Source organism: Wyeomyia smithii, chromosome 2, assembly GCF_029784165.1.
Source record: "Wyeomyia smithii strain HCP4-BCI-WySm-NY-G18 chromosome 2, ASM2978416v1, whole genome shotgun sequence".
Classification (NCBI taxonomy): domain Eukaryota; kingdom Metazoa; phylum Arthropoda; class Insecta; order Diptera; family Culicidae; genus Wyeomyia; species Wyeomyia smithii.
This window is the reverse complement of record NC_073695.1, coordinates 69281241-69306844: the sequence shown is the minus strand read 5'-3', so window position 1 is coordinate 69306844 and position 25604 is coordinate 69281241. Positions and strand designations below refer to the sequence as shown.

Sequence of the window (25604 nt, the reverse complement as noted above, 5' to 3'; positions counted from 1 at the left end):
TACCCAGTTTTTTTTTTTTAATTTACCATGATGAAAAATAATAAAAATAACAAATCTGGTTATTACAAAATTGTCTCCAGTTCTGCTCAATCGAAAAGTACTGAGGGAAATGAAGAAGACTGGAAAGGTGATGTGGGATTAAATCACTGTGAAAGATTTTTTAGTGTGCCTACAATTACAAAAATAGATCAATCAAATAATATCGTAGTATTCGGATAAAAGGCATTTGGCAAAGTGAGAAAGTTTGGTTCCATTAATAAGGAAATGCTTATGATCTGGCAAGATTTTTAAATGTAAGTTCATGAAAAGTTAGGTGGTTAACTTATCATTTTAAGAACATGGGGAATACGTTTAGTTACAATGGAAATAATAAAACCTAAATTAGTCCACCTAGCGGTCAGACCCAGCCTTTCTCATTCAAACTTTTATTTGTAAAAATAGATTTACATGAACGCTTCAATCCAATAAATGTATATTCACTCTTTAGGTTCTAAAATATTGATGTTGTAATCTATACATATAAAAATGTAGTCCGGTCTGTCTGTCTGTTTGATCCATATAGGCTCGAAAACTACCGAACCGATCGACGTGAAAATTTGTATGTAGGGGTTTTTGGTCCCGATAAAGGTTCCTATGATAGTTTGAGACCCCTCCCTCTTCTGGAAAGGAGGGGTCCAATACAAATGAAACATACATTTCTGCACAACTCAAGAACAAACCAAGCAAATGAAACCGAATTTGGCATGTGGATGCTTTAAAGGGTAATTAATATGTCCATAATGGTTCGACGCCCCTCCCTCTTATGGAAGCACATGTTTCTGCACAAATTCCTGCACATCTCGCGAGCTAATCAACTAAATGGAACCATATTTGGCAGGTGAATGTTTTTAGTGGTAACAAATATGTTCCATAATCGACCTCAGGCAACATTTTGGATATTGTTTTTGGCACATTTTGCATGTGTGGGATAAGTACAACGATACACCGTGCCCCAGTGCTGAGTCGAGAAAATTTCCAGTTCAAAAAGATCCTCGACATCGCTAACCACAGAGCCACGGGGACCACAAGAAAGATACACAGGAGCTAAATTAGACCACAGATACCATGTTGAATTCTAATATGGCGACTTCCGGCTACGGAAAACCAGCGGCAAACGACCAAATACCACCCAATATGGGTATTTTCGGAATCGTAATGATGCACTGGAGCCACAAATCGACTCCAGACACCATTATGAATTGTAGGATGGCAACTTGTGGTTTCTGGAAAACAGCCAAAAATGGCCGATTTCCGTCTAACATGAGTATCTCCGGATCTAGAATGATACACAGCAGCTGAAATCGAAAATGATCAAATTACACCCAATATGGGTGTTTTTTCAACCAGAATGACGCTCAGAGGCCAGAAATTATATGAAATACCATTTTGAAATCCAAGATGGCGACTTCCGGTTTGTGAAAAACAGCCTAAAATAACCAAATACCATCCAATATGAGTATCTCTGGAACCAGAATGATGCAATGAGCTAACAATTGACCTCAGGCACCATTTTGAATCACTAAATGGCAACTTATAGGAAACAGTCGAAAAGGACCAAATAATACTCAACATGGATATTTCCGTAATCGATATGATGCATAGAAACCAAACATTGACCCTTGACACCATTTTAATTAAAAGACGACCACTGTTAGTTTCTGGAAAACAACAAAAATAACTAAATACCTTCCAATATGGGTATTTCCGGTGTTAGATTGATGCCAGAAAATTTGCTGAAAATGACCGAATACCACCCAATATGAATATATTCAGAATTAGGGCGATGTGCAGAAGCCAAAAGTCGAGAATGTTGTCATTTCGATAAAACCAATAAAATCGATAAACCAAACGATTTGTCTTTTGACTTTGATCATATCCTATGGCCGGTTCGTCGTGCATTTGCAGACTTTGAACACATCGCAAGGAATCAATGACTTTGGAACGTTCAAATAGCACAAAACCACATTTAAATTATGTTGAGTCCACATAAATGTATCAATCAAAGCAGGTATAGTTTTAATTAGTCTTTGAATTTCTTTTCTTTCCATAACTTTTGAGCCACATATCAAATTGTTACGAAGTTTGTTATTTGTAAGTTTGAGAGATGACTCGTTCGTATGACACTAGTTATGTTCAAATAAGTCATGTGAAATAATAGACTCTCATTGTTTTTTTAACAATTTAATACATAACGGTGGCTTAAGTTCAATAATAATCAAATAAAATGGGAACGTATAGGGCAGCCAAACTTTGAAACTACGTGTTCAATCATAACTCATCAGTTAACCCTCAACTAGCCCGCTCATCTGATAATGATATTGATCAAATCGGTTGTGTAGTTTTTGAGATAATGAAGTTTCGTGATTTTCACATTTTAGTACTTTACAGACGAAGTTACAGTCCGATTGCAGTAAAATTCAATAGGGTGTTACGAGGTAGCTAGATTCATTAGTTGACACTAATTTTGTGGAAATCGGGTCAGCCATCTCTGAGAAAAGTGAGTGAGTTCAAGTAGTCTTTGTAATATGTTCCTTTTCATAGCTGGATTTCACATTTTTAAACATAACAGGCAAAGTAATAGTCCGATTACAAAACAAATCAATAGGGTCTTATGGGGCAACTAGACCTTCCATTTGACACTGATTTTATGAAAATCGGTTCAGCCATCTCTGAGAAACATGAGTGAGATTAAGTAGTCTTCAAAACACGTTTATTGTCATAACTTTTGAACCACAAGTTCAATCTTTATGAAATTCAAAATTTAAGGGTTTTTCAGGTAGCCCGTTCATTTGAAATCAATTTTGTTCAAATCGGTTGTGTAGTTTTTGAGATAATGATGTTTCATGATTTTTACATTTACCTCTAACATAGCCTCTAAACTAAAAATCCGAATACAATGAAATTCAATAGGGTCTTATGGGAAAAAGAGACCTTTCATTTGCAATAAATTTTATGAGAATCGGTCCAGCCATCTCTGAGAAGAGTGAGTGAGAATAAAAATCTGCACATACACACACACACATACACACACACACATACAGAAAATGCTCAGCTCGTCGAGCTGAGTCGAGTGATATATGCCATTCGGCCGTTTGGAGCACTTTTATACTTTCGGTTTTGCAAGTGATTGCTATACCTTTCTAGGAGAAAGGCAAAAAGAAAGAAAGTCAAACATTTCGTTTTCGGTGGTACTTGATAAAGCCCAAGTTACCAAGGCCATGTGGCCAAATATATGGTACAGGTCCAAAATAGGGATGAACGGTGGAATGAAAAAAAAAGAACAAAAACAAAACTCAGGCCAATATTTGGTTAAAATTTTAAGAAACAGCAACAGAATATTTATGAAATAGTTTTATGCAAGGTTTTCACTTCCGACAAAAATAAGAAAATAATTGAAAGAATCAGGCTTGTAAACGGTTACAGTAGAACAACTTTTCACTGCGATCATCGCGCAGAATCATTGATCTTGTAATAATGTTTCCCAACAGAAATAGAATGAAGTAGACAGAAATTAAACGAAACAACATTGCCAAAGAATAACAGTGCATTTTTTCGACATGCGATTGTCAAATAACCATTTTTTCTATGTACGAGGGCTGACGATCGCTCTACCTTTATGAGCGAAGGCCTACTGCAACGCACACTAACCAAGCGAATTACTGACAGTTTACATGCCTGGAAAGGATTACACTGACCGACAAAACCGAAAAAATGTTGCCCTACAGCTCAAAATAGTTGCCCTAAAATAAATTATAACCATTTGTGTGAATTTTTGTGTCCTTGGTTTTGTTATAAGTGCGTCAAAAGGCCGTAGAGTAATTGCTTTCTGGGTTATTTGTGAAGAAAAAAAAATTGCTTTCTGGGTTCGTCGATTCTACGTTGGCTTACGACCAAATTTACAGGAATGGTTAAAAAGCTATGGTCTTCCTTTTTTTTCTGTGTTCACCAGAGTTTTCTAGCTTTAAGGTTAAACTCGCATATGTTTTGCTCACATTGGTTGATACGTACTTTTTATAAACATCTAGTAACATCCGGGGTGGACGTAACCAAGGAAATGAAACTCTCAACCCAATCTAAGCCCGAATGGCTTCCGAGACTCGTTTTGTTGACTTCTTAAAAACAAAGAATGGATAGAAAAGGAGATATAAGAATAGTCTTATGTCGGGCAGAGGGCTGACGGAGACGGAAGGGCGAAAAACGAGCTTTTTTCGTGCTGTTGCCATCGCATCACGGTTGGTGCATCAGCAGCAGTCGACTGGCTTGTACCCGTTAAGCAGTACCAAGCCGAAGATCATTGGCGATCGTTCGTTCAGACCACCGACGGTGAGCGAAATTCCCAAGCCTTCTGCGGGTCGTTCTCTGCTATCAATCTCCGAAGCTGCAGGACGGAAAAATGCTCATGTTGGCAAGGTACGCAAACGAGCCGACGCACACACACGGGTATGAATCAAGTTTGCATGGTTGCATCGGGGTAGCTTCAGCTACATTCGAGCTTTTGTCTTAGAGTTTATCTTATTGTTTCTTTTAATCTCTTCTTTCGAAAGGCAGAAACAGATTTTACTTTACTTTATATCTTAATTGCATGTTTCAAACTGGACACGAAGTTATCGCGAGGGGAGCATAAAAATTCTTTTCACCTAAGGTCGACTCTCCCGCCTGAGGAGATTCTCATGCTACCTTTGAGTTTGTCCATTTAACCAGTCAACTGCTCGAGCTGCGCAACATGAGAAACGATTTCTGCTGTTTGTTAACGAATTCGAATAATAATAATAATAATAATAATAAAAACACAGCAAAAACAAAATAAAAGGAATCCTATTGTTCTACTCGAAACATCTTCAATCGGCGATGTTTTTCTTTTTTTGACTGAGAAGACCCCCAAAGAACTTGTATTTCGCTTTGATCTCCTGATCCGCAAAATCCAAATACCAAAAATTTATACCTCCTCGAACCTCAGCCAGCCGGCTAACTATAGCTTAATTTATGATAAACTGCTGCAAAATGTCTAATAAAATCACGCCTTTCCTTGTAGAAAATCAATTTATCGATTTGAAATACCACCTCATCGATCGCACCAAAACTTGTCCCCGACGGAAAACCAGCTTTTCTATGTGTGGCCATCGTCGTGCTCGTGCAGTTGTAATACGGAACGCGGAGCCGAAAGATTCTCCACACCCTGCTGGTACGAAACTTTTTATTTATATAGGTAGGAATAGCCACTTTCGGCATTCGAATGTTCCATCTGCAATTTGTGGAATGTAGTTCTGATCACCAATAATTCCGTAGTCTCGACGAAACTACCGCACAGCCGGCTGTCGTGTCGCCATCCATCGGCGTTGTCGCCGTGCGTCGCCGTTATCGTAATCGCTTTAGTCGCGGGTGTGGTTGTCGAGTTGTGTTGTGTGTCGTCGACTGCTCCTGCTGTTGTTGCTGCTGCTGTGGAACGGTGAACCGGACTGATCTTCTGTTTTGCCGATGTATAAACATATATTCCAAATTATAATGCTATTTACATATTTCGGCTACGCTATCGGTTTGAAAATTGTGTTGTTCTCCGATAACCACTTTATTTTGGGATGTGTAGTTACGGAGAAATAACCAAACAGTTGTCAATATGTTGCGATCGTGATAAACAGTTTGAGGACTGCTCAGTTCGCAACCTTTTTGCCGGAATAAAGAAAAAAACTTTGGCTGGAATAGAACATAAGTTGTGTAGCTAACTGCTTCTCAAGCAGCGAAGCGAAATCGCAGCGCAACAACAATGAGAAGCCGGAATCTGAAGAAAAATGTGCTCTCATTATTGAAACAAATTAGCAAAGATATTCACTTAATGGATTTTGAATCCTTTAACATAAATATAGATAACCATAATAAATCACATAATTTGTTTTCAATTTAGATTATGCGAAATCTGCATTGTATAAATATAGTCCCACATTTGGTACTTCCCCGAGGGGGAGAAATCGACACCAGTCAAGTGACTGATTTCTGCCAGCATCGAGAATAACACGGAGAAAAAGTCGGATTATATCCAATCTAATTTATGTCACAGACGTTTCTCCGCGTGATGTTAAGCTGTTATTAATACCTTCTTTCTCTTCATTTGGAAGTCTCGGTTGGCGAAAATTTCGAGTGCGGGAATCCCTTTGGAATGTGCGGGGGCGTTCAATAAAAAAAAACAGAAACAACAGTGCCGATTCGATCCGGTTAGTTGACTGGAGCAACAAAAACAGTCAAACCAGAAAGCAATCCTCGGTATTAAGTAGGAGCCATGACCGATAGACGACCGGCCACAGATTAATTCGATTGTCCAGAGTCGGGTTTACTCTGGCGGGCTAATTGATTCACATCATTTCCCAAATTCGGCCGAGTCATTCTCCCGACGATCGTGTTTTCCTGCACACAAGACTGCACACCTGGCAATTATATTGTAGGAACAATTGACCAGACCGCCTACACTGGTGGACAATATATTTGAAACTCATCATAATTCAGAAAAATATATAGCTTAATTTGAACATTAGCATATTTCAACATTTTTAAAATCACAGAAAAAAACGATAAATAATTCTACATGTATAAATTATCATTCTGTGAATAATCTGCAAAATTAATACACAACAGAGTTTAATAAATGACAAAAATAACACAAAATGGCTAAAACAAAAATGAAAAGAGGAACAAAATTGGAAACTTTTCCAATTATATGAAAACAATAGAGTATAAAAATAAATCATTATGATTGTTGATCATAAAAATAACAAAAAAAGTAAGCAGAAGCTGAAACTTGGAAATAAACACTTTAAAACATGCAAAAACACGATTCAATGACAACAGAAACATAAAAATAACAAAAAAATGAGGAAAAACGTAGAAAGAAATGAATAAGATAATTCATTAAAAATAACTACGTGTACATTGGAATAGATACAACAAAATAAAAATCGATTGGAATGAATAAAAAATAGAATATGGGAAACATTTTACGAAACCACGAGCTCTGATTAAAATTTACTGGACAAAAAATAGAATGAAACCTGAAATATAGAAATAAAGAATACCGACAGAAAGACAAACCTATTTACAGAACACATGTAGGAGGATGTCGAAAAAATATTACAAAACTGAAATTGAGAATATAAAAATAATTGACTAAATTTTGCAACGGATAAAATTTACAAAATGTATTTTTATGGAGATATATAATTACAAACGGGCAATAAACTGCGGACAAATAGAGTAAAATAAAAATATGTTAAAATTAAAAAAAAACGAAACAAAATATCACAACTGTATGAAGAATGAAAGTGAATTGGACACTGCAATACAAAAGTCTGACTGGAGTTGTTAGGTTTTCGAGTTATTTGCACACTAGAAATACTAACAGAGTACTAAAAGTCCTCATAGTTGGAGTGAAGAGTTTAAATACGGGTCCCTTGTTTTTGACAAATACCTCATACTCTAATCAACATAAAGTATGAGTTTTTCAACAGATTTTGTTCACCCGTGCTAAGAATACGTGATCGTAACTCCAGTCTATACGAAAGCCTAGCATTCATCTAACTGGAATAACAACAGGGTCGCATTGTTAGGAATCTTCGACTATCGATATTTGTTTACGGTAATTTGTCTGTAAAGTTTTTATTCCTAAATTTGACCCTGGCAACGAACATCACCGGACGATCTTTGAGTGGTTCTTGGCCTTCTGTTCCACCCATTCAGGCTTCTTTTGATGCCTTTGTGCTGATTGAATGGAAAATTTCAAAACAACTCATCATTATTGTAAGTGACTTCGATGCCCTTTAGAACTCCGTCATACAACCAGCCGATCGATCCGCAGCTTTCGGGTTTTGTTTGTTTTTCTTACCGAATGCCACCAGCCAGCCCAACGAAGGTAGGTTTCTGCGGTATTCCAGCTTTGATTCGCTTCAGTCGTGAGGCATACCATCAACGTCGCCATCATCACCATCATCATCAACCAGAACAACAGGTATGTAATCAAATTTGATGATTTTATTGCGGTGCCGTTCGACAGTCAACCAGCCGCAGTTATTCTCAGCACCCTTTGCTTGTTCAGAGGCTTTAATCTTGCTTGGATTTAATCGAGCTGGGGCTAAAGAAGTTGAAATAGAAGGGTTGGCTGTGTACTGCCTGGCATTATTATCGAATGATTACTTCTTTTGTTTTTAGCGTATCATTATGCATCTGAGCTTGCTCAAAAATATGTTCATAGTTTGATTAACTCGCTGTAGTAGTTTACACGGTGCTAGAATATTTAATTGCATCGATGCTATTACCTCTTGAGACCTATTTGTTTGAATATTTTCTTCTGTTGCAATTTGACTTGTAAATGGGGAAAACCCGTTTCTATCAATCTCTCGACGGAGTAATTCAGATATCAGAAACAGATTACATTATAATGTACAGCAATTTTTAACTGTTCTTATATTCGGGATGCCCTGCCTGTACCACCTACGACGAGGCGGTCGAAAATAAATAAAATGAATCATCGGCCGTTGGGCTCCGGGCGCACATTCCCTAACATTGGTGGCCCTGATTCATGTATGACAGTAAAATATCTTCTCTTCATGTTCCCAAATTCCTCCCGCTTTGCCACACAACCCCGGCGTTTGCAGTTGATGTGTGTTCCTGTTTGTTCTGTTCATCCATCATTACCGGGACGCGGGGCATTATTATATTCTACATCATCATTTAGTTATTAACATTTTTATGTTCTCAACCTTTCAAGACATAATTTGCTTCTCTTTTCGGACGATACGTTAGCGATCAACCGGTCAGGTCTTAACGAAGATCACAGGATGGACCGCCAGCTGAGTCTGGTTTCGGTTGCTCTCGTCGTTCATTTTGCTTAAAGAATGGAAACAAACTGTTTGTTTGACTAAGTGCCCTCTTGTGTGGACTCGCGGCACTGAAGAGTCACCGATGAACGATAAACGGCCGACAGTCGAAGTGAGATGGAGAACGAGACAGAGAGAGAGAGAGAGAGAGAGAGAGAGAGAGAGAGAGAAGAACTACTGCATTTGACCTGTGGCTTCTGATGATGACTCCCGTTCGGAAAAGTGGTTGCATTGCTATCAACCGGAATTGTGAGCAAACCGCCCGTGTTGCGTTTCGGTTTGAATGCAACGAATCAATTTTAGGTAGGTACATAATTAGAGTAGCATGGTAAACTTAAGATTTATAATTTATCGATTCTTTATAAACTACCTTTAAATTTACAGTTTCGGGTCTTAGCTTAGAGAAACGAAGTCATCAATCACGTGCTGGGCCGGACAGGTCACAACAAGTAATAATTTAAAATTGTAAACAGTTACTGCAGCATAATTATGAATGAGTCAAGTAAAACATCTTGGGGCATTTTCAGCACAACTTTTATGATACGAAGATTTTCATTGCTTTAGTAATCTAGCTGGAGTTATAAAAGACAGCACTTTGAGCAAAGTGCAAATTGAAGTTTTCTATATTTAGTTCGCTTTATATTTTTCCTTGTCTATTTTTGTGTGAAGAAGTGAATTGTGAAAGCAATCATTAGTAGTGCATAGTGGTTCAGGAGTTAGAATCACATAAAAGTTTACTTTTGCGACCGAGTCCAACTGAAGGCATAAAGTATATGTAAGGCAGATCAGAGCATATTTTAGATAATGTAACATAAGATGCAACGAACATCTGTTCAGAAAAATGTGAACATATCAACAAAAATATTATCTGTTCAGTCTCAATCGCACAGATTATTTCCCTTCTTTTTTCAAACCAATTGAAAACGCTATTTTTTCGTGATCCCTTACCCTCCCAGCTGGTCTTGAGGTGCGATGCTGGCCTAACAAGGCAGTCGTCGTAGGCAGTTAGTGTCAGTAGGATCGTAGCGCTAGCCCCGCAATTATCCTGTAAACTAAGCAGTTGGCTGCGAAACCTGTGTATAATATATAAAAAGGAGGTCGAGTTCCGAATCGGAATGTAGCACCAAGGCTTTGCTTTGATCCCTGATTTTATCATTCTATAAAAAGTTTCAAAACAGATTTAAAATCATTTCTTTACAATATTTTAGTAATAAAGCAGTAAAAGTATGCTTTTGTAAAAGTGTGAGCAGTTTCTAATCATTGAATGATTAAAAGTGTTATAAGGTTTGCAAAAGCCTAATTAAAATTCGCTCGAAATATTTCAGGCAAACTCTTACATGAAATCAGTAAACGAAGAACATGTTTTATGGGTGCTTGATATAAATCAATCGATAAACAAAAATCCGTTCAAAATCAGCGGAAAGCAAAGCGAACGCTCCGCTTGTTTTTACATCCGACTTCGAAACAGTTCGAAATTTGCTTGCCTCTTCCACATTTCGACCACTTTGTCTGCGACGTGAGTTAATCACAGATTAAACGTATAATCAAGATCTCAACAAGCAGATAAAAGTTAAGCTTGATATCTCTCCCGGTCCGGTAACCGGCAACCGTCTGTTTAGATGACAACATCGGACGAATGGTTCATGTGACTGGGTTCATCAAAGAATTAGTCTCTGCCATACCTTTCGCGGGATACGTATACTAGTGTAGTGTAGTTCATGGTTGCTTACGGTAGGATTCTTTTAAACGAGTCTGCATAAAAGAGGGCATCCAAATGTGAACCAACCTAGCGTTAACGTTAAGTTACGACACCTTCTGCCTCTGCTTGGAGACTAGCCCCGGGTGCAAAGTGTAGCTAGAAGAGCGATGGTCATATTCGGAAGAAGAGCCACAGTAGAGATGTGGAACAATAATGAATGGGAAGAAATTCCAATTTGGGTGCTGCTTGGATTTCCATTGAGGAAGGGAAGTGATGAATAATTTGTTTTATTAAGTTATTAGTAGGTTATGGATCGATCAGAAGTTGAAAAGTGTTTTCAACGATGGGAAGAGTAATTTAAACAAGTTGTTTTCCCATTCGAGTGATGGCGATTCCCACGGGTGGTGGTAGAGTTTGTAGCTCTTCGAGGAACCTAATTGTACGCACCGTGTCGATACTTCAGTATGTATGCTCGATTCGATGGTTTGTTTGCGAACTACTTCTTGAAGGTAAAGTATCTGCCAGCAGGTAAAATTGTTGTTTGCGAGTATCAGTGCAAGTATACTCAGCCGGATACTTGGGGTGAGCTGATTGAGCATATGAACAGATTTTGAAAAACAAAAGAGAAATCGTTAATGAAAATTGAATGGATCTAAACTTTTGGATAGGATGCTTTTAAGAAAAATCGGTGGTTACGATTATTTTTGTTGGAACGTTGAATTTTCTCTCGTGATTTTCCTGTTTATTATACATAGCACAAAACAACAGACTTTGTGATTTTTCAAAACATGTTCCTGTTTTGAATAAAATCGCGCATCCGAAAAAGTTGAAGAGGTTGTTTATAAGACACGACCGCAGAGTTAACGTAGAATACGACAGCCTGTCTTATGTCAATGTCTTTCTTGGAATAGGTTTGGGAATACACTCAATTGGGATTAAATCGGAATATATATAATTGCTGTGAGCACACAGCAATTAGTAAGTGTAGAATGTTGGAGTATAAAATTATAATTTGACTAAATAATAAATATTTTAGGCGTCTGATGATGGTCGAAGCAAAGTAGACCGAAACGCGTTACGCAAATGATAGCTATTTTTTAATTTTCTCACCGAAAAAAGCCAATAAAAAAAGAAAAGTACCTGTTGTAGTTCATTGAGGAAAGACTATGATAAAGTCAAGAGAATAATGGGGATTATAAACCATTTAGCTCGAAAAAATAAGCAGTTTGGTTTTTTTAAAGTGTGTAGCAATTTTTATATGCATTGAAATTGTAATTTTTCAATAGTACAGTTATTCGATAGCAAAAAGTTGTTTGTTTATTAAAAATATCAATTACGACCGAAGACGTTAATAACGAACATTTATAAAAAATTGAAGAAAACCGACTGTAACTCCCCAAAGGCGACATCCATAAATTACGTAACGCAAAAACCCAATTTTTGGACCCCCACCCCCCCATGTGTAACGAAACGTAACGCCAACATCTTCCCCCCATAAAAATTACGTAACGCTGCAGAAGGATTTCCTTGATAAACATGCTCGTTTTTGAGAGTCTCTCCAGAGATTTTTCGTTACGTAACGCTGAACTCACCTCCCCCCCTCCTCTGTGTAACAAATCGTAACGCCCAAGTATACTCCCCCTCCCCCTTATGAGCGTTACGTAATTTAGGGATGCCGCCAAAGCCATTTTATGCAAAACATCATATCGAGTTTTAAGTTTAGCTTATGGCACGTGACAAGCCGCACTTGAAATCTATCCAACTTTCTCCCAATTACTTAAAGCTTCAACAAAATTTACAAAAATGTTTTCAAGAAGTTGTACTTAAAGTTTTAAAAAAACTTAGAGTATAAGATAAACCCGAATGACATTCAAACTTTGATTCAAGTTCAACAATTATACTTGAAAGTTTTCACGATGAAATTATTCAGTAAGGTACAGATTGATTTTTAATTTGCAATACAGTTTGTGTTAATTATGTTTATAGTTGATGAGTAATAAGAGTTTGAAGTTCATTTTTTGAAGTGAAAACTGATTTCTCTGCACCGGGATCGGGTTAAGCTATTTGCCATTATTTTTGAACATTATGTAAAATCTGATCAACAGTTTTGATTTAAGATATTTTGATATATCGACATAAAAGTTTCAAATTTTCAAAATTAAACATAGGTTTATCTACTATCCTGCAAATGCGCTACAGTGAGCCATCTTTTTAATTTTGTATCCAATAGTATTTGTTTGTTTATGTAGAAGAAGACGAAAACAAAGGAGTAGACAAAGGTGGTTGTGCTGAGATGAGGATTGTTATGTTCTTACGCAACACTAAAAAAGGTTTCTGTACTGGAACGCAGATGACAGATGTTTCATGCGCGTCATTTATCATAAGTGGAGTTATATCGAAGAATTAGAGAGGGATTTGAACTACCCATCAATGTTTAAAAGAGGGCAGTACTTCGTTGTTCCAAGCTTTGCTATTGTTAATAACAAATTGCAGAGACAAACTTTTGCAAGTGTGAATATTTTTTTTGAGCAATCCAGCATTTTTTCATGAGCAATGGTTTATGTAAATTGTTTTTTTTTTCAATCACATTCATTTTTAGTTATTTTTTCAAGTTTTGTTTGAATATGACATATGTAATATCAAACAATTAAAAAAATTAACTATTATTTAAGTTATGAAATTAAAAAAAAAAAAAATTAAATCGTTAGAAAACAATTTTTCGAAAATAATCATATAATGGAGAAAAAGTCTTTAGATATTGGAGAAAACAGCTGTGCAGTGGATCCGCATAAGAAGCGAGATGCAGATTCGTTCTCGAGTAAGCAATCAATCCACGATCTACTGAACGAAGGATTTATCGCAGTTTAGATAATTAATTAAGTTTTAAACCAGCGCTGGCCATCTGCATCGAATTGTCGATAGTGTCATAGTTACATCCTGAACTTCAACTCGATATTTCAAAAAAAAAAATTTCATTTTAGATTAAATACCAACTTTTAATAGTTCAAAACGCATTTGAAAGTGGCTAGCCACTACGGGCCAATTAGTAATTTAATAGTCTCTTTGCTCCAAATGACGTTTACCTCTGTAGCCGGCATCGCGGTTCCACTTGCTGCCGTATCCAAAACAAGAATGAAATTGAATTGTTTTGTGGCTGTCTTTTGTATCAAGTTGCACTAAGATTTTTAATTTAGGCAGTGGCTACGAAGAGGCTATAGACAAGGGCAAATAGTGCATTCTAGAAACAAAAAATACGAAAAAAAAGAGTTGTACAATTTTTTTTTTGTATAGTTCGAAAGCATCATCTATGATATAACAGTTCAAATAACAATTTTCTGCATTTTACGATAGCGTAGATAATTTTACTACTGTTTGCAGCAATTCGTAAGACTTGCGCGAAAAATTATGTGACGCAGGATCACTAGCTCAGAAATTCTTCAGATAAACTTTGAGGTTAATTGTTTTTGTCAATGCCATTTATTGACAAGTGAATATTTTTTCAACATGGCAAATTTTTTATTTAGTTTTGGATGATTTACAGTGATGATTAAATTCTACATGAGGTGATTCATTAGCAATTATGTATATATGAAAATTTCAATCGCTATACGCTAGCCACACACGCTATATAGCAAGCCACGTATGCTATATAGCAAGCCACACAAGCTATAGACATGCACATACACTCTATAAACATACACACACGCTATACAGCTAGCCACGCACTCTAGCCACACGCTCTATAGAAAGCCACACACGCTGTATAGCAAGCCACACACGCTATATAGCAAGCCACACAAGCTATAGACATGCACAGACACGCTAGACATGCACACGATATATAGCAAACCACGCACGCTATATAGCAAACCACACACGCTACAGACATGCATACACGCCATAAACATACACACACGCTATATAGCAAGCCACACACGCTAGCCACACACTTTATATATTAGGGACACACGCAACAGATATTCACACACGTTATGTGCACACACCCTATATATACATACGCTGGATGATGGTGGCTTCTCAAACCACCTGGCGGTGCGAGTCTCTTTCAGTTTCGGGTTGTATTAACCCAACGATATCTGAATCGGATCGAAGGGAAGCCGAACTGAAAGAGGTAAGAACTGCAGCTAACCACTACCACCGCCGCTGTTGCCCGCTGCTGATCCACTTCGCCTACTGCCATCAGTGTTGATGTTCGCTGCTGTTGCCTGCAGCTAGTAAACTGTTTCGCTTGAGGAGAAACAGTCTCTTATATAGCCCGAAGAGTGCATTCCCGGCTAACTAGGTACTCCATTCTGTCGTCCTTTTAAGAGAAAGGCAGCAAGCGACCAATCAAAAGTCGACATTTGCGTTTCGACAATGTTCAACAATTTTCAATATTACAATAGTTTGAACAATCAGATTACAATTTTCTGCATTTGGACGGGTGCTTAAATGATTTTCCAATCGATTGTTGCAAAAATGACAGATATCGGTTGGAAACTGACTGGGTTTAAAACGTTTGAAATTGGACAATTTTTGTGACGCTCTCGATGTTTTCGGTTTTGAAATTGGATCCCTGAATTGATATTGGGTCCCCGTTTTTGTTGCCGTAAGACGTATTCTACGTCAAAAAATCTTGGCAGTCAAAACCCTTAGACGTCAATTCTAGGGATTTCAGCGCTGTCAAAGAGTACAGCCAGAACTTTTCAGAAATTTATAAACTTATTGAGGATAGTCAATTTTATCAATTTTAAATTTGTTATGGGGCTATTACTCACAAATTGAAAAAGACGCTGAAACAATGGTTGAAAAAGAAATAATAAAAGAAAAAACATCAATTAACTACATGAAAACCAATATTTTCACATAGCTTAATACGCAAGCAAAGCTCATAAGAGATCTCGAAAAAATTGCAAAAAAGAGGTGACAGGATTTTTTTTTTGAAAATTATCATGAGACCTCTAACAACCAGAAACTACATATGGGTCGTTCCATACCAAGTGACCACGAAAAAGCACAAACTTGGACACGACCATCACCGATTTTGCTCAAAGTTGGGAGAATTATTCATCTACTGTCACTTCGAAAAATCCCAAATTTGGTGTCGATTGAAATACCCCCCGCTCTGTGGGACCCCCCTGTTTATTGCAAAGTCACGCATTTTTCGTTCAAAATCTCTTTTTTCTTTTTCTTACAATTCATAGACGGAAGATGTCCGAAAAATACTGATAGATGGTTTTTGAAGAAGTATGTGGTCCCCGTGGCTGCATTGGCCGAAAAATGCAAATTTAGTTTTAAAATACAAAAATAATCTATCTGGCAACACTTCCGGTCAAAAACAATATTTTTTCTGGATTCCTTGGTTTATTTTCTTCAAAATTCACCTATCACTATTTTTCGGGTGTCTTACGTCTATAAATTATAAAATAAAATAATTACGAAGTTTACAACTTTTTTCGTGAAAATGTTATATCTCGAGATTGGCTCATATTACCTCGGGATGATAGTTGTTTCTTATGTGAAATTTTCCAAGGAATACGATGAAATTATCAAATTTAAAATCAAACTGGCTGCATCGGCCGAAAAATGTAAATTAAGTTTTCAAATACAAAAATAATTTATCTTGCAACACTTCCGGTCAAAACTTATATTTTTTCTGGATTCCTTGGTTTATTTTCTTCAAAAATCATCTATCAGTATTTTTCGGACATCTTACGTCCGAAAAAAAAAAGAGATTTTGAACAAAAAATGCGTGACTTTGCAATAAACAGGGGGATCCCACAGAGCGGGGGGTATTCTGATCGATACAAAAATTAGGATTTTACCAAAGAGACACTTCGTATGGAATGACCCATATATAATGTATATAAATGAATATAATCGAATTCCAAATAAGTTCAACATCGAAACTTGAATAGAAATGCTGAGGGGATAGAATTTAACAATCCGGGAGAAACCGTCCAAGCCTTAGTGAATAAATAATTGCAAAGCAACTATGCGATTTTTGTATCAGTTGTAGTCAAACCCTGCGTTTACAATTTTCTTGAATCGTTAAGTAGGACAAATTCGAACTGCAAATTATTCTATTTTTTACTTGAGTTCCGTTTTAAACTACAAGGTTGGTTCACTAATTGTTGAGAAAATTTAGTGAATTTTAATTGGTACGCGTTTATGACATTCTGTTATAAATAATTCAATACAGCTCACTTTGGAAGCTAAAATAGCGCTGATTTAAATGTGTCCTAGTAAATAAGATCTTTTTACAATATTATTTGTTTAGGGTTATGGATCTAATTTTCGTCGTACTAAGGACATACTGCTCAATATGTCTTTATTGTGGTCTCATTGGTACGAACAACTGGACTGTCTTAATTGGAATCTCTCCCAAATTAACCTGCATTTCGATCAATACAATTTGATTTGATTAAAAATTCAATAATATCCGTATTTTCTCAGAATAACTTCAATGCCTTTTTCTTCCATTTTCGTCGTAGCAGTTTTAATTTCGCCCTACGGAGATTTTCTTCGTTCACATCGAAAATCGCATCAATGTTTATGAAATAAGCATATTAGTATTAGTGTGACATGGAATGACAATTTTCATCTGCACGTGTTTTTTTCAAGCGAGAAACTTTTTTTCAAAGGGTCAAACTGATTATTCATAACCTTTCAAACTACAGCCGAACTTGAACTAAACATAAACCGATATTTTATGTATTTTAAATTGGGCTATAGTTTTGTATATCACATTCAATATTAATGTAAGAAACCGGTAATTTAAGATGGAAATTTCTTCACGGTTTCTGAATTATGTAATTTGAATTGTATAAAACTCATAACGTGACTATGCTTTGTGACTACTCGCCAAAATATAGTCATATCTGAAAATCCGATCGACACAATGTGTAGAAGTCATATCTACTTTAATTTGACAACTCACAACAAGAAAATATACCTTATCTAATTAAAAGGGTTTAAACGCATCAACTTCTCATTTTATGCGATTTCCCTTTACGTACATTTTTGCTAACAAGTTATTTTATGTAAACGTACAAAAAGCATAACTTCTCATTTTATTCTAGCAGTAGCACGGATTGCTTTTGCATGGTCCTTCAAAGCAACAAGAACGATTATTCCTTTAAAAAAATTAATCCACCTAGCGGTCAGACCCAGCCTTTCTCATTCAATTTTTTATTTGTAAAAACAGATTTACATAAACACTTTAATCCAATAAATGTATATTCACTCTTTAGGTTATGAAATTTTGATGTTGTAATCTATACATATAAAAAAGCAGTCCGGTCTGTCTGTCTGTCTGATCCATATAGGCTCGTAAACTACCGAACCGATCGACGTGAAAATTTGTATGTAGGGGTTTTTGATGCCGATAAAGGTTCCTATGATAGTTTGAGACCCCTCCCTCTTCTGGAAGGGAGGGGTCCCATACAAATGAAACATAAATTTCTGCACAACTCAAGAACAAACCAAGCAAATGAAACCGAATTTGGCATGTGGATGTTTTAAGGGGTAACTAATATGTCCATAATAGTTAGATGAAACACAAATTTGTGCACATCTCGAGAACTAATCAACCAAATGGAACAAAAGTTGGCAGGTAAATGTTTTTAGTGGTAACAAATATGTACATAATGGTTTGACACCCAAATCCCTCTTCTATAAGGGAGGGGTCCCATAGAAATGAAACACAAATTTCGCACAGTTCAAGAACCAATCAAGAAAATACAACCAAATTTGGTATGTGAATGTTTTTAGAGGTAACAAATTTGTCCATAATGGTTCGACGCCCCTCCCTCTTCTGGAAGTACATGTTTCTTCACAAATTTCTGCACATCTCGCGAACTAATCAACTAAATGGAACCATATTGGCAGGTGAATGTTTTTAGTGGTAACAAATATGTTCCATAATCGACCTCAGACAACATTTTGGATTGTAAGATGGTAACTTCCGGTTTCAGGAAAACAGCTGAAAATGGCCGATTTCCACCCAATATAATAATATCCGGATCTAAAATAATACACAGGAGCTAAAATCGACCACAGATAGCATTTCAAATTCTAAGATGGCGACTTCCGGTTTCTGAAAACAGCTGATAATGACCAAATACCACCCAATATTAGTTTTTATTTAGCCAGTATGCCGTTAAAAATCCAGATATTGTCTCCAAATGCCATTATGAAATCCAAAATGGCGACTTCCGGTGTCAGAAAAACAGCGCAAACGACCAAATACCACCCAATATGGGTATTTCCGGAACCGTAATGATGCACTGGAGCCACAAATCGACTCCAGACAACATTTTGATTTATAAGATGGCAACTTCCGGTTTCTGGAAAACAGCCTGAAATGGACGATTCCCATTATATATGAGTATTTCTGGAACCAGAAAGATGCACAGAAGCTAAAAATTGATCACAGACACAGTCTTGAATTTCAAGATGGTGACTTCCGGTGTCTGGCAAACAGCCGGAAATGACCAAATACCATTCAATATGAATGTTGGAACCAGAATTACGCCCAGATGACAGAAAGTGATTTCACAGGCAATTTTAAAGTCCAAAATGACGACTTTCTTTTTCTGAAAAACAGTCCAAAGTGACCAAATATCACCCCCCTAAATAACATTTTGAAATACAAAATGGCGACTACCGGTTTGTGAAAAACAGCCTAAAATACTATCCAATATGAGTATCTCTGGAACCAGAATGATGCAAGGAGCTAACAATTGTCCTCAGGCACCATTTTGAATTGCTAAATGGCAACTTCTAGGCAACAGTGGGAAATGACCGAATAATACTCAATGTGGATATTTCCGTAAACGTGATGATGCATAGAAACCAAACATTGGCCCTGGACACCATTTTGAATTTAAAGACGACCACTTTAATTTTTGGAAAACAACCTAAATAACTAAACACCCCCAATATGGGTATTTTCGGTGTCAGATTGATGCCAGAAAATCTGCTGAAAATGACCGAATACCACTCAATATAAATATATTTATAGTTAAAGCGATGTACACAAGCCAAAAGTCGAGGATGTTGTCATTTCGATAAAACCAATCATTTCAAACGAGTTGTTATTTGACTTTGATCATATCCTATGGCCGATTGGTTAAGCATTTGCAGACTTTAAACACATCGCAGGGAATCAATGAATTTGAAACGTTCAAATAGTACGATACCACACTTAAATTATGTTAAGGCCACATATATCGATCAAAGCAGGTATAGTTTTAAATAGTCTTTGAATTTCTTTTCTTTCCATAACTTTTGAGCCACATATCAAATTGTTATGAAGTTTGTTATTTGTGAGTTTGAGAGATGACTCGTTCGTATGACACTAGTAATGTTCAAATTAGTCATGTACTCTTTGCGATAATAGACTTTCCTTGTATTGTTAACAATTTAATACATAACAGTTGCTTAAGTTCGATTACAATCAAATGAAATGGGAACGTATAGGGCAGCCAAACTTTGAAACCACGTGTTCAATCATAATTCATCAGTTAACCCTTAACTAGCCCGCTCATCTGATATCAATATTGATCAAATCGGTTGTGTAGTTTCTGAGATAATGAAGTTTCGTGATTTTCACAAGTCGGTACATTACAGATGAAGTTACAGTTCGATTACAGTAAAATTCAATAGGGTCTTCTGAGGCCGCTAGACCATTCATTTGACACTAATTTTGTGGAAATCGGGTTAGCCATCTCTGAGAAAAGTGAGTGAGTCCAAGTAGTCATCGGAATATGTTCCTTTGCATAGCAGGATTTCACATTTTTAAATATAACAGGCAAACTAATAGTCCGATTGCAAAACAAATCAATAGAGTCTTATAGGGCAACTAGACCTTCCATTTGAAAATGATTTTATGAAAATCGGTTCAGCCATCTCTGAGAAACCTAAGTGAGATTAAACAGTCTTCAAAACACGTTTCTTGTCATAACTTTTGAACCATAAGTTCAATCTTTATGAAATTCAAAATTTAAGGGTTTTTCAGGTAGCCCGTTCATTTGAAATCAATTTTGTTCAAATCGGTTGTGTAGTTTTCGAGATAATAATGTTTTATGATTTTTACTATTTGATACATAACCTCGAAACTAAAAATCCGATTACAATGAAATTGAATAGGGTCTTATGGGCCAACAAGACCTTTCATTTGCAGTTAATTTCATGGAAATCGGTCCAGCCATCACTGAGAAAAGTGAGTGAGAATAAAAATCTGCACATACACACACACACACATACACACACATACACACACACATACACACACACATACACACACACATACAGAAAATGCTCAGCTCGTCGAGCTGAGTCGAGTGATATATGCCATTCGGTCCTTTGGAGCACTTTTATATTTTCGGTTTTGCAAGTGATTGCTATACCTTTCTAGGAGAAAGGCAAAAAATACTAACATTAATATTGAGAGTATTCTAAATCGAAAAAATATTGACAATGTATTTCAGAAAGAAATTAAATCAAAACACAAAACAACTTGTTTGAAATTTTTTATGAATTTGATTATTAAGTTGATATTGACATTGGTAAGTTAGAGTGAGTGAAACGCACCAGAACTACTTTATAAGCTGCTGTGTTATAATTATCGCTTCTTCGAGTGCTTCTCTCACATTTATGTCATTTTGTATTTCGCTCATGGTTTTATTTCGCTGTTTGCATGTTTTTTCTTCTCTTCTAATTTAGTTTTTTTGCCTTCTCCTTCAGACGTCTAGTTTCCTCTCTAGCTGTCTTTTTCTGTAGTGCGTTGTCGTCTGGGTTGTCGTCTTGTTTTTTGTTCTTCAATCTGCATTTTTTTTCCTGTTTCGCATCTCTGTTTTTTTCAATCCGTTGCCTCGCTGATTCTTTTTTTATATTTGCAGCTAATTCTAATTCGCCCAGTCGTTCCACGGCTGTCAAAACAGCAAAGGTTTTCCGTTTGTAGTTACGGTAAACTGTTGAGCGTGATGGAGGTTTAGGGAACTAAAAGAAATTCTTAAGTGCCTCTGTCGTAGTATTGCCACATCTCGGCATATCGTCTGTGAATAAAAAAAAATTGAAACTAGAACAAAGCATTTTTGTTTAAATTTTCGAAAAAATCATCAAACTTACCATCTAACATGGATGTTAACATCAGCTCCCTGCTTACGACAAAATTTTGCTGATATATAATTGGTTTGCTGTGGAAAAAATAACTTGGGATAAAAACAATTTCTTCTTGCTAGACCATTTTTGAAATCGCTTACTTTTGATTTCCGAACCAGTGATACTTTCAGTGGCTGTGTTGGCAACGATTTGCTCATTAAAAACGATATCCAGCGTACTCGATGCTTTATAAGTAATCGAAGACAATTTCGATTTATCTAACTCAGTCCCAGGCGATGTACCGAATTGTTAATTGGATGACTCAGTGAACCTGTTAGATAGGATTGTGTGGGAAATTTATAGTTGTCAATCTCAAACAGATAAAAGAAACAATATTTTACAAACCTGGGCGTTGTAACGATAAGTCCAGTGGGACATCCCGCCGAACCGGCGATGACGGCTGAAGTTTTTCATTTCGCATTTCGTGTTCTTCGATATACCTACATCAGATCTACGTTGGTACACTATACGTTGGTATTGTTTACCTGGTTAAATTGATAAAATGCAATTCCTCACCATGATAAACTCATCAAATCTTCAGCGACTAGATTGTTACAGTTCAGCACACTTTTCTTAGTTTTATCACGAATAAAAATATGAGCTACAAAGCAAACAAAAATGTTAGCAATAAACTTCCTGCAACGAGACTAACAATCGACCGAATGACAGTTAAGCAAAGGAGACGGTGTGGCAGAACATACTTTAGGATTGTAACGGTGTATGAATAAAATTTTAAACTATGAAAAAGAGTACTATATACAAATAATGTAATAAGAAAAAACTCTTTTCTTGAACAACAAGTACAATTCAAAACAATACAGTGGAGCAATAAGCGTTTTTGTATTCATTTTTGGACACCACAGAAACAGACGACTACGCGCTTTTCTGCCAGGCCTGTTTATATATGACTTTTTCGGGCTGATCAGACCCTTTTAGATTGACGCGTCACTAGGCTTTACTCACACAACAAATATGTGTACGTATACGAGAAAGTGTTGCCAAATTTTATAAGTTTAATATTTGAAGTTATTTTTAATTTCAAATTATTATGTCAAATATTACACGTTTTAAAGATATTTTTTATAAAAAAAGCACAAGCGCTTGTTTTATAGTTGAAAAGTTATGTCAAAATAGTTATATTTTGGCAATGATTTTAGAACAAAACGTGCGAAAAATTTAACAGTTAAAGATACTAATTTTACCAATTACCAATCTGGCACCACGATTACCGACACAGTTGTTTTGATCGAAGAAAATTTCAGTAGCAAATAGAAGCAATTTTGCAACATCGATTACAAAGATTTTGTTAGTTATATAGAATAATTGAGGTCACGACCTACAATATAAACATATTTTTATTACACAGTGAGAATTATGTGTTCATTTGTACTGTTTCGAGGAAATAATTCGCATTTGCAAATCGGAAAAAATAAGTTCAGCTCTAAGGTGAGTTTAAAGATTTTCTTCGTCGTACGAAAGAAGGAAGGAAAAACTGGTTGTTAGTGTGGTGTCTCATAAACTTACTCAAAAACGAGTTTTAAATTAGACCTTGAAGATTTCTACCGATTACGCATTGTAGCTTACAAACTATAGTATCGAAATAATTGCCTGTATGAATTGGAGAACGTGAAAACTCAATTATTCTCTATATTTTCTGTTATATAAGACGAAAATTGGCGACTAAGACCAAGTGGCGATCTGCCCTAGTACGATGATTAACTTGTCTTTTTCGACGGGTTTCAGTAAAATCACTATAAATCTTTATAATCAATGTTTAAATATTTTTTTGAAATCCGTCGAAACGCGAGCTTGGGCACTAGAGGGTTAGATGGGATTCTTCCAGCGATCAAATAGTTTTCGCTTGGAAACAACAACGAATCAGCTGAACGGAGGGTGATTGTTTTCTGTCGTCTCGTGTCGGCTTGAAATTTCCTTTCAAACCTGCGACTCATATGATAAGTTTTGATGGTTTCTGTTTTGACCTATAATAATTTTATATTTTTACGACGCTGCGGTTCGTTTTTGTGATTGGTACTATAAAAATGTCATATTATCATATACATAAGCTTGCGGGGGGATGCCCTCTCCCATTGCATAACCAGCTTCGCGGTTAAAGTCCCCAAAGTGTCCGGTACGGTTTGGCGAGGAAGTGTCAAAATGGTAATTTGTTTACAGATTTGGGAGCTTTATGGCGAAACATGGTCAGATTGACTTCTTGGAGGTCCAGTTGGAATACATGAGTGCCGGTTTCCCTTTTCCACACTGACTGACCGATGCCACAACTGTGTCGAGGACGTTCGGAGGATTAGTGTAATATTGAAATGTTTCTAATTTATGGACTTTTATACGTTGAATATGGAGATCGACATCCTATCAGTCTGGTTTTAGGAATTCCAAGATTACGAGCTAGCGGAATGCGCACTCTCGATTGGCACACAGTACATCCGCATTGTGAGTTTGACTGGGAAGATTGAACACAGTCTGACTGCGTTTTACAGATGAATTCAAAGATTTACAAAACATTCCTAAAACGAAAACTAAGTTAAAAAGTTAAAGTTAAAGACTTCATTAGATATTTCGAAATGGTCATATTCCAGAAGGTATCCTGCAAATAATCATTCTCGATTTTCGCGGGAAGCGTAAACGAGCGCTAAAAACGGCAAAAAAAGGGGCAAAAACGAATCACCTCAATTACCACACAGGAGAACATATAGCCATAATAATAACAGAAAATCGACACTGTAGCCACATCTTTATCGTATGCTCAGTGGTTTGTGAATGTTTTGACCACCCAACTAGCAGTAAATCAAAAAATTATCAACATAAAAACACATGTGTATTAATGAGATACCGCCCGTTTAGCACAAAGAATAGCCTCCAGGTCCATGGTTTGGCTCGCCTCGAAACTGAAACTCTTGTCCGCTGGATGTTGTTGCCCAACAAGGTGCAAATGGCTGTATGGAAAGCCGCCCGACTCTATATATTGTGGCTTTGGGATCATTACCTATTTTATGGTTTCGACCATCAGCAACAGCAGCAGCGGCGATTGATGGGGACGATTAAGAAGCAAACGAATGGATCTTCGGTGATTTGGGAACCAGAGTTGATAGGAATGGAGCGTCTTCATCAACCGGCATCAATCTCCGGCAAACAAGCCACAGGCCTTACTCGCTAGACCAAATTATGTGATTATGCTCAAAAATTTCTTCATTTGCATTTGGGGAGGGGCCATACTGGAACGCGGGAAAAGCTTCAAAAGTTCAGCAAAGGTTAATCGAATCGAGCTCATCTAATTTATGGTGCTGGTTGAAAGACAGTTTTACGACTTGAAACCACTTTCGGAGTGCGCTTGAAGTACTAACCGCGACTCCCACCTTCCTGATAGGGGCAGAAAAAGTTATCGTTGCAGAAGCGGTACGAAACGGGCATGCTTTTTTAGGTTATGCAGGTAACGTTGTGCGAATTCCAGATGCCCGCTGTGTTAGGTTAGAAGATAATTAATTCTAAAAAAAGTCGACTTCATCAACAAAATCAATACTCCTCAGTCAAAATATGGTACTTAAAGTGCACATGACTCAAAGGATAATAGATAATAATACACAATGGCGACCGTTTGGCACCCAAGCTTAGTACAAGTGGGGAAGTTTGGCTCGCGTCCGATATTCCATACATCATCAACATCAGCGCCAGGGTTAGCGGCATTTTCACAAGAATTCTGCCTAACCCAAGCGAAGCCCCGGACCCGGACAGAGAATGAAAGATGATCATATAATTATCGAGATTCTTCAATCGATTTTTAACTGACATGAGCATGTAAACATACCGACATGAATTTTGGATAG

The 25604-nt window shown here is 36.8% G+C and overlaps 1 protein-coding gene and 1 long non-coding RNA gene across 4 annotated transcripts in view; both read right to left on the bottom strand.

Annotated features, from left to right (window-relative positions):
- The window catches only part of LOC129722080 (BMP-binding endothelial regulator protein), a 145058-nt gene that overhangs the window by 12506 nt on the left and 106948 nt on the right, over positions 1-25604 (bottom strand). The gene's annotated exons all lie outside the window — the stretch shown is intronic.
- Positions 21203-22724, bottom strand: LOC129722081 (uncharacterized). Of its 3 annotated transcripts, none has more exons than XR_008727548.1 (5): positions 22279-22724; positions 22108-22226; positions 21864-22033; positions 21730-21797; positions 21203-21656 (listed from the first exon to the last, which is right to left on the bottom strand). It is a non-coding gene; the product is annotated as an uncharacterized LOC129722081 (long non-coding RNA). The 3 variants fall into 3 exon arrangements; XR_008727546.1 differs by having other exon boundaries at positions 22108-22213; XR_008727547.1 differs by having other exon boundaries at positions 22108-22724.